This window comes from Hoplias malabaricus, unplaced genomic scaffold, assembly GCF_029633855.1.
Source record: "Hoplias malabaricus isolate fHopMal1 unplaced genomic scaffold, fHopMal1.hap1 scaffold_26, whole genome shotgun sequence".
In the NCBI taxonomy this organism is placed as follows: domain Eukaryota; kingdom Metazoa; phylum Chordata; class Actinopteri; order Characiformes; family Erythrinidae; genus Hoplias; species Hoplias malabaricus.
The window spans coordinates 1,708,475-1,718,474 of NW_027101191.1; positions in this window are offsets into that span (position 1 = coordinate 1,708,475).

Below are 10,000 nucleotides of genomic sequence, written 5' to 3' on the forward strand. Positions count from 1 at the left end.
GTCTTATTCCTCTCTTCTCCTCAAAGAATTCTTTGAGCGTCGATCTTTCTTCCTGGTGATACTTAATCATTAATTTTAAGTTTGCCATAATAATTAACATTCCCTAATCAGAAGCCCTGGATGAACAGAGAGGTTCGCACTCTGCTCAAAGCCAGAGATGCTGCCTTCAGATCAGGATGCAGGGAAGCATACAGCTTGGTCAGAGCTAACCTGAGGAGAGGAATAGCTATAGCCAAGCACTGCTACAAACGCCGGTCCTGATTCACAAAAAAAACAAAAGCAGATGCACATAAATGGAAAAACCTAATGCGTACAAAAGAAGGGCAAAAAACAAGACTGGTGGTCTGAGATTTCTTACCATGGCATCCCTCAGCATAGAAGCGCTCAGGGTACGAGCGTCCTTTGTACCGCCCACTGGAGTTCCTGGCAATATGAAGAGACTAATAGCTATAGCCAAGCACTGCTACAAATGCCGGATTGAGGAGCACTTTACCTCCTCTGACCCTCGGTGTACGTGGCAGGGAATACACGCCCTGACTGACTATAAACCAACTAGCTTTGTTCCATTTACCAACAGTGCTTCACTCCCTGATAAGCTGAACAACTTTTACGCTCGTTTCGACCAGATGATAATGATATCTTCAATAAACGATCCTCCACCGATGACAACCCACTTGTACTTTCCACTTCGGACGTCAGTCGCATGCTGAGTAGAGTGAATGCACGGAAGGCAGCTGGCCCTGATGGTGTACCTGGCCGTGTGCTGAGTGCTTGTGCTGTGGAACTTGCGGGTGTCTTCGCTCTCAACAGAACTACACACTGCATAACCCACCTCAATAATTTCCAAGTGCTTTAAAAGACTAGTTCTTTCTCACTTGAAATCCTGCCTGCCTGCTACGCTGGACCCACACCAGTTTGCTTATCATTGCAACAGATCCACCGAGGACGCTATCTCAACAGCACTACACACTGCACTAACCCACCTCGCTTGGAAGCATAAGGAAGCATAAAGTAATCTAAATCTCCCTGGTAGGCGGCTGCGTCGACCTTGGACCTCAGAAAATAAAGTGGACCCACACCAGCAGATGACATGGGACACCAAACCGCCACTGACTGTGGAAACTTTACAGGGTAGCTCGAACAATGTGGATTCCGTGCCTCTCCTCTCTTCCTCCAGATTCTGGGACCTTGATTTCTATAGGAAATGGTCCTTGGTCTTCCAGGACCAAGATGGCATCGCGATCACACTGCGAGGCTCAGCGTCTTACCGGTTTTAGTGATGTTATACTTCTGTACTTAGCTATCTCCAGTTTTCTTGCGCAAATAACTCTTGCGAACTACAGTTACGACAGACAGACACTTTTGGAAATTAACATTCACTGCACAAACACCGGATTCAGCATCGGTTGGACTTTAACCAGCTTCAAAACAACACCCCTCCCCCATCTTGGACTTTCCGATCATCTTTCTTTGTTCCTGCTTCCCAAATACACTCCAGTCATGCAGAGGATTAAGCCTTCAACCAGAACTGTAAAGTTCTGGATGGATGGGGCTGACTCCTTCCTTCAGCAACAGTTCCAGCACACCGACTGGAGTGAGTATGCTGCCCGAGCCTGCACAGGCTCACACATCCACTTGGACACCTACACTAACTCTGTCCTGAAATGCATCAACAAGCGCTCAGGGTACAAGCGTCCTCTGTACCGCCCACTGGAGTCCCTGGCAATATGAAGAGACTAATAGCTATAGCCAAGCACTGCTACAAACGACGGATTGAGGAGCACTTTACCTCCTCTGACCCTCGGCGTATGTGGCAGGGAATACACACCCTGACTGACTATAAACCAACTAGCTTTGTTCCATCTACCAACAGTGCTTCACTCCCTGATGAGCTGAACAACTTCTACGCTCGTTTCGACCAGATGATATTGATATCTTCAATAAACGATCCTCCACCGACGACAACCCACTTGTACTTTCCAATTCGGACGTCAGTCACATGCTGAGCAGAGTGAATGCACAGAAGGCAGCTTGCCCTGATGGTGTACCTGGCCGTGTGCTAAGAGCTTGTGCTGTGGAACTTGCGGGTGTCTTCGCTCACATCTTTAATGTTTCGCTTGCCCAGGCAGCTGTACCATCTATCTTTAAGTCAGCCATTATTGTGCCTGTGCCTAAGCATTCTACTGCTTCAGACTTTAATGACTTTCGACCTGTAGCACTCACCCCAATAATTTCCAAGTGCTTTAAAAGACTAGTTCTTTCTCACTTGAAATCCTGCCTGCCTGCTACGCTGGACCCACACCAGTTTGCTTATCGTTGCAACAGATCCACCGAGGACGCTATCTCAACAGCACTACACACTGCACTAACCCACCTCGCTTGGAAGCATAAAGTAATCTAAATCTCCCTGGTAGGCGGCTGCGTTGACCTTGGACCTCAGAAAATACAGTGGACCCACACCAGCAGATGACATGGGACCCCAAACCGCCACTGACTGTGGAAACTTTACAGGGTACCTCGAGCAATGTGGATTCCGTGCCTCTCCTCTCTTCCTCCAGATTCTGGGACCTTGATTTCTATAGGAAATGGTCCTTGGTCTCCCAGGACCAAGATGGCATCGCGATCACACTGCGAGGCTCAGCGTCTTACCAGTTTTAGTGATGTTATACTTCTGTACTTAGCTATCTCCAGTTTTCTTGCGCAAATAACTCTTGCGAACTACAGCTACAAGAGACAGACTCTTTTGGAAATTAACATTCACTGCACAAACACCGGATTCACGCAATCTTTGACTGTCTGTCTTATTCCTCTCTTCTCCTCAAAGAATTCTTTGAGCGTCAATCTTCCTTCCTGGTGATACTTAATCACTAATTTTAAGTTTGCCATAATAATTAACATTCCCTAATCAGAAGCCCTGGATGAACAGAGAGGTTCGCACTCTGCTCAAAGCCAGAGATGCTGCCTTCAGATCAGGACGCCGGGAAGCATACAGCTTGGTCAGAGCTAACCTGAGGAGAGGAATAGCTATAGCCAAGCACTGCTACAAACGCCGGTCCTGATTCACAAAAAAAACAAAAGCAGATGCACATAAATGGAAAAACCTAATGCGTACAAAAGAAGGGCAAAAAACAAGACTGGTGGTCTGAGATTTCTTACCATGGCATCCCTCAGCATAGAAGCGCTCAGGGTACGAGCGTCCTTTGTACCGCCCACTGGAGTTCCTGGCAATATGAAGAGACTAATAGCTATATCCAAGCACTGCTACAAACGCCGGATTGAGGAGCACTTTACCTCCTCTGACCCTCGGCGTATGTGGTAGGGAATACACACCCTGACTGACTATAAACCAACTAGCTTTGTTCCATGTACCAACAGTGCTTCACTCCCTGATGAGCTGAACAACTTTTACACTCGTTTCGACCAGATGATATTGATATCTTCAATAAACGATCCTCCACCGACGACAACCCACTTGTACTTTCCACTTCGGACGTCAGTCGCATGCTGAGCAGAGTGAATGCACGGAAGGCAGCTGGCCCTGATGGTGTACCTGGCCGTGTGCTAAGAGCTTGTGCTGTGGAACTTGCGGGTGTCTTCGCTCTCAACAGCACTACACACTGCACTAACCCACCCCGCTTGGAAGCATAAGGAAGCATAAAGTAATCTAAATCTCCCTGGTAGGCGGCTGCGTTGACCTTGGACCTCAGAAAATACAGTGGACCCACACCAGCAGATGACATGGGACCCCAAACCGCCACTTACTGTGGAAACTTTACAGGGTACCTCGAGCAATGTGGATTCCGTGCCTCTCCTCTCTTCCTCCAGATTCTGGGACCTTGATATCCATAGGAAATGGTCCTTGGTCTCCCAGGACCAAGATGGCGTCACGATCACACTGCGAGGCTCAGCGTCTTACCGGTTTTAGTGATGTTATACTTCTGTACTTAGCTATCTCCAGTTTTCTTGCGCAAATAACTCTTGCGAACTACAGTTACGACAGACAGACACTTTTGGAAATTAACATTCACTGCACAAACACCGGATTCAGCATTGGTTCGACTTTAACCAGCTTCAAAACAACACCCCACCCCCATCTTGGACTTTCCGATCATCTTTCTTTGTTCCTGCTTCCCAAATACACTCCAGTCATGCAGAGGATTAAGCCTTCAACCAGAACTGTAAAGTTCTGGATGGATGGGGCTGACTCCTTCCTTCAGCAACAGTTCCAGCACACCGACTGGAGTGAGTATGCTGCCCGAGCCTCCACAGGCTCACACATCCACTTGGACACCTACACTAACTCTGTCCTGAAACACATCAACAACTGTGTGGACTGACTTTGACTGTCTGTCTTATTCCTCTCTTCTCCTCAAAGAATTCTTTGAGCATCGATCTTTCTTCCTGGTGATACTTAATCATTAAATTTAAGTTTGCCATAACAATTAACATTCCCTATTCAAATGCCCTGGATAAACAGAGAGGTTCGCACATTGCTCAAAGCCAGAGATGCTGCCTTCAGATCAGGACGCCGGGAAGCATACAGCTTGGCCAGAGCTAACCTGAGGAGAGGAATAGCTATAGCCAAGCACTGCTACAAACGCCGGTCCTGATTTACAGAAAAAAGAAAAGCAGATGCACATAAATGGAGAAACCTAATGCATACAAAAGAAGGGCAAAAAACAAGACTGGTGGTCCGAGATTTCTTGGCATGGCATCCCTCAGCATAGAAGCGCTCAGGGTACAAGCGTCCTTTGTACCGCCCACTGGAGTTCCTGGCAATATGAAGAGACTAACAGCTATAGCCAAGCACTGCTACAAACTCTGGATTGAGGAGCACTTTACCTCCTCTGACCCTCGGCGTATGTGGCAGGGAATACACACCCTGACTGACACTGACACACCCATCTCAGTTACCTCCATCGTGTATATTTGTAATATTGTACTATAGTGAGAAAGGTTTATTCTATTTTATTTCACTCAGCATGTAGCCAGATAGGCTATTTACTTTGGTGCAGTTTATTATATAAAGTTTATGCACTTTATTAACAAGTTTTCCAGTGTCTGCAGTCATCTTTCTCTAAAACTCACACAAAGACATTATTTGAACTATAATTCCAAAACACCTCAAGTCTGCCTCCTTTGTACTAATTTTGGATTGTTTTCTCACTGATGATTTGTCAAAATAGCTAAAGTTCAGATTTTAAGTAAATTTGCCTTTTGAAAAACTGCCTCCTTTGTACTAATGTAGGATTGTTTTCACAGTGCAAAAAGTGGCATATTGATTAGTCAAAATAGCTCTGATATGTTGTAACCTTATTTTAAGTAGTTTTTGTCTTTTGAAAAACTGCCAATAGGTAAAGATATTTTTACATAAATTTATACAAAAAACAACCCTCAGCTACTTGTAAAAAGGACATTTTTACTTAAACATTTAAAAACCCAAGTAAAAGAATATTATCAGGACATTTTTTCTTGTTTTAAGTCAAAATATCTCACCCCATTGGCAAAGTGTTTTTCTTGACAAGTAAATATGACTCAAATTAAACTTAAATACTATTTTTGAGCAATTTTTACTTAACTGAATTTTTTATTTATATTTCTCAAGGTTTTTGTAGGTTTCACATCAAATAATACTGCATTAGATCAACAAATATAAACTAAAAAGCTTAAATAATTCTTTATTGTGTGTATTCTAAATAAACAAGTATTATTTCATTATATTTTTGAAAGATTATAATAATAATTATCAGCAGCTGAGAAAACTGCCAAAGTACCAAAATATTTTTTATTTGTTGAGACTGTTGCCCTAAACTAAACTCCTGAAAGTCTGTGCCTGCTGTGACTCTCAGAGCTTTGTCAGTCAACACAGTTCACACTATCACCCATCCCCCCGTTTTAGCACCTAGTAGTGGCTTAATGTACATAACAAAATGTGGCCTAATGGGTTGCAAATTACCCCAGCACTGCCATTTGGCAGCCTCTGGTAGAAAAAGGGGGTATATGAAAATCCTGATAGTTCTAGTGTTGACATTCTGACTGGTGTTCGCTCAGAAGCTTTTAAATTTTTCGCTTCCACCTTAAGTAATGCAGCAGTAACATTAGCTAACTTGAAAATTTGAAAGTAAGGCGTTCGGACAAGAGTTTCAGAAGGGCAGGCTGGCTCACTGTGGTTACGTGTTTGTCGGTTTACTGGCATTATACATATATCAAAGATAGTTGGAAACTTTGTGAAAGGACGTTTGTGTTGCCTTATCAAAGTAGCCAACACTTTAAAAATGTTAATGTCTATGGATGTTGGGCATGTTAAAAGTATTAAAAACATTACAAAACACTTCAACGAATGATAAATATATACGCCATCCCAATCCCAATATATTTGCCTGTAATGGAATATATTGGAATCGGGACGTTCCGGGAGCCACCTGGTGGATTGATGCAAAAGTGCGGGTAAAAGGCCCAAACTTTGAGGATTTTTAGCTCTCACCACGTGTGCCCAGGACCCGACCCCGGGCTCTGCAAAGTAAATCGTCTAGGGGGCGCCGCGCGCTAGGCCGATAAGGTCCACCAAGCGGCGTATCATATATGTGGATTGGGATGGTGTGGTACTACGAAGAGGTAAGCAACTGCTATTTTGTCCACTAAATGGCTTTTCGGAACTAAGACCCCACCACCACCTGTTAGGTCTAAATGGAATTGTGGACCCATTTGTGGCCACATACTTATATATGTTAAGATAGGATAAATCTCCTTCAAAATTATATTGAACAAAAAAATCTGAATTAAAAAAGGGCTTTTTTCAGCAGTAAATTCAGTGGTGGTTGAAGTGAGGGGTATATATATCTATGTTTGTGTGCGCTTTTAAACGTATTTATGTTTATATAAATATTATGTTTGTATAATGTTTATACAAAATCTCATAAACATTGTTCAGAACATTAAACACTGGAATTGTTTCCGTTATTTGGTAAGTTAAGGCTTTATGTTGTTTCAGCAATAACGCCATACACCAGTTGGTGGCAGTAAAGCATCATGATTCACGAAATACACAAACTTAACGTGTTAACACGTTCATAACGCGTCAATACCTTAACGTGTTAACACGAAATTATACGCTACGTGTCAACACGGAGAATCCAACACGTTTAGAGCATAATTTAAAACAAATGAAAAAAAAACAGAGGAATTCAAGTTTATAAAGTGTATTGGACTAAAAACAATAAGCTTGTAGCCTACTTAGTGTATACTCAAATACCTACATGCAAAATTGAGCCATGCTTTGGTACTGCGTTCTTATAATGTTTTTTGTGAATTGACTACACTCGGCTCAGAGTCACAGTCAGAAAACAGCGTTGGCCCACAGCAGGCTCAGTGTCACTTTTCTGAGTGTTCTTCGTCAGTAGTCATGGGGGTCCAGGTGTAAGGAATGTCGTTGGTCTCTAAGCGTATTGGATTTGACCATGTTTTTTATGAGATTTTGTATTAACATTATACATATATAAATACGTTTAAAAGCACACACACACACACACACACACACACACACATATATATATATATATATATATATATATATATATATATATATATATATATATATATATATATATATATAAACCCCTCACTTCAACCACCACTGAACTGCTGAAAAAGCCCTTTTTTAATTCAGAATTTTTTGTTCAATTTCATTTTGAAGGAGATTTATCCTCTCTTAATTTATATATAGAAGTAGATACACATAATTAAATAAAACATGAGTAACTTAATGTATCGTTAAACATACAATACGTTTACAGAAAGAGGAGGATCTGGAAAGTTAATTTCACCATGGGTTTGTATTGACACTGTATTGTTTAGCAGTATGCTATTAAAAGAATGCACATAATTTATCAATGTCAAATCTCAGTATGTGTCACACACATAGTGTGAGAGAATAGTGATGTTTGTTTGATATACAATTATGAAAAGCTTTAGAGCATGTTATGAATGAAGTTATATAATAATATGCATGTTTACAAATTTTAAGGTACTAAACACCAGAGGTTTTTTATTGTGAAAAATTAACTTCCAGTTGCTATGGGGATCAGCTTACTAATATTGCTGTCTTCACACTGCTCACGTAGGGCTCAACGTAGCCATAGGTCAGTGCTTCGCTCACTATGTTATGAATAATTCAGATGAAACGTAGGGACTACGTTCACAAAGGATTTATGTTTCGTGTCAGCTACAGTGTGTGATGTAAATCCAATCATGAATATGTAAGTAGGCCCGTATGGATTAGTTAAATGCTGTTTTAACTACAGTAACTGAAAAATATCACTGGTGAACGAGACAAAATACATATTCAATTATAACTGATATCACAACAAAAATATAGAATTAGAAACAGTACATAAAAACCCAAACAAAGTGTAGTGTAGCGAAACTGGTGGACTCTCTCTTTGTCTGTGTGTAGATGGATATAATCTCGGTGTGGGGACTAAAACTTGTTTACAGACTCACATTTTTAGTTATACAAATACACGCATTTTTGTGTGTGTACGATTGTTTACATGTGTAAGGAAGAGACGTTATAAAAAATAACTAAATACTCTATAAAGGACTTAAATCCAGGATAATAAGTCTGAATTAATGAAGACACGGCCCCTGTGCATAACTCGTGCGGGAGTTTAAATATCATTTGATTAGAATACAACACTTTTCATGTGTTTAATGAATATATTTTTTGTTAAATATTGGTTTTAATCATAACATAAATGTGTCGCTTTGTCAGTTAGCAAAGTTACATCAGCCAGTAATGTTAAGCTACAGCCCGGTCTCACACCTACTCGTGATATAGTAATCTGCAATTCGTGACATATCGCATATTTTCAGCATGAATTGCAGTCTCCTATATATGTGACTATATCACAAGTAGGTGTGAGACCAGGTTGTAAGCTATCACTACCTCGGGATGTAAAGGTCTTCCATGTGTCTTAGCAAATTACAAATAATTAAAATAAATGTTTTACAGTTACTGAAAGACATCTACGAAGAAATGTACTGCTTAAATATAATATATAACACTTGTGTCAAATATATTGCAATTGGGATGGTTAAAGTAAAGACTTATACATTTTGGGAAAACATTTTATATAGTTAAAAAAAATACATGTTTCCATACAGCCCAAGTCCCTCTGATCCTTTTTCTGTAATTAGAAGTGTAAAATTCTACTGTCAAAAACCCATATATGTTTTTGACTGGAATATATTGGAAGTTGGATTATCAGATCTTGGCTTAGGAGTGAAATATCTTCAAAGTAAGACCAGTTTCGTCTAAGTCTGAGTGTCATCAACTCAGGGTGTGAGTTTGGAGATGATTGGAGGACATCAATTTTTTCACTTAAAAACAACTCATAGGGGGACCCCTTTTAGTTTTTTTGAGTGAAAATATTTATTCTCTCCAATCTTCTCCAAACTCACACGCTGAGTAAGATAGACCCAGACAAAGATAGACCCGTTTGTAAAAACCTCTTATGTTGTTCTGAAGCTGAGATCTGATAATCCTACTTCCAATATATTCAAGTCAAAAAAAAATATATGGATTTTGGACAGTAGAATTTTACAACTCCAAAGACAGATATGAGATCAGGGAGTCATGGGATATATGGCTAAATGTATTTTTAGACATTACAATTATGTTTTCCTAAAACGTGCTCTGATGACAATATGTAGTGATGGGACACCATCCCACTTTGAACATATTTGACACAATATATATGGTAATTGAACAAGCATCCCACTTACAATATATTTGAAGCCATAAGGATGTATGGTAATTGGACAACCATCTCATTTCCAATATATTTGACACCATCAGGATATAGGGGAATTGGACAACTATCCCACTTACAATATATTTGACACCATCAGGATGTATGGGAATTGGACAACCATCCCACTTCCAATATATTTGACACCATCAGAATATATTGCAATTGGACAACCATCCCACTTCCAATAT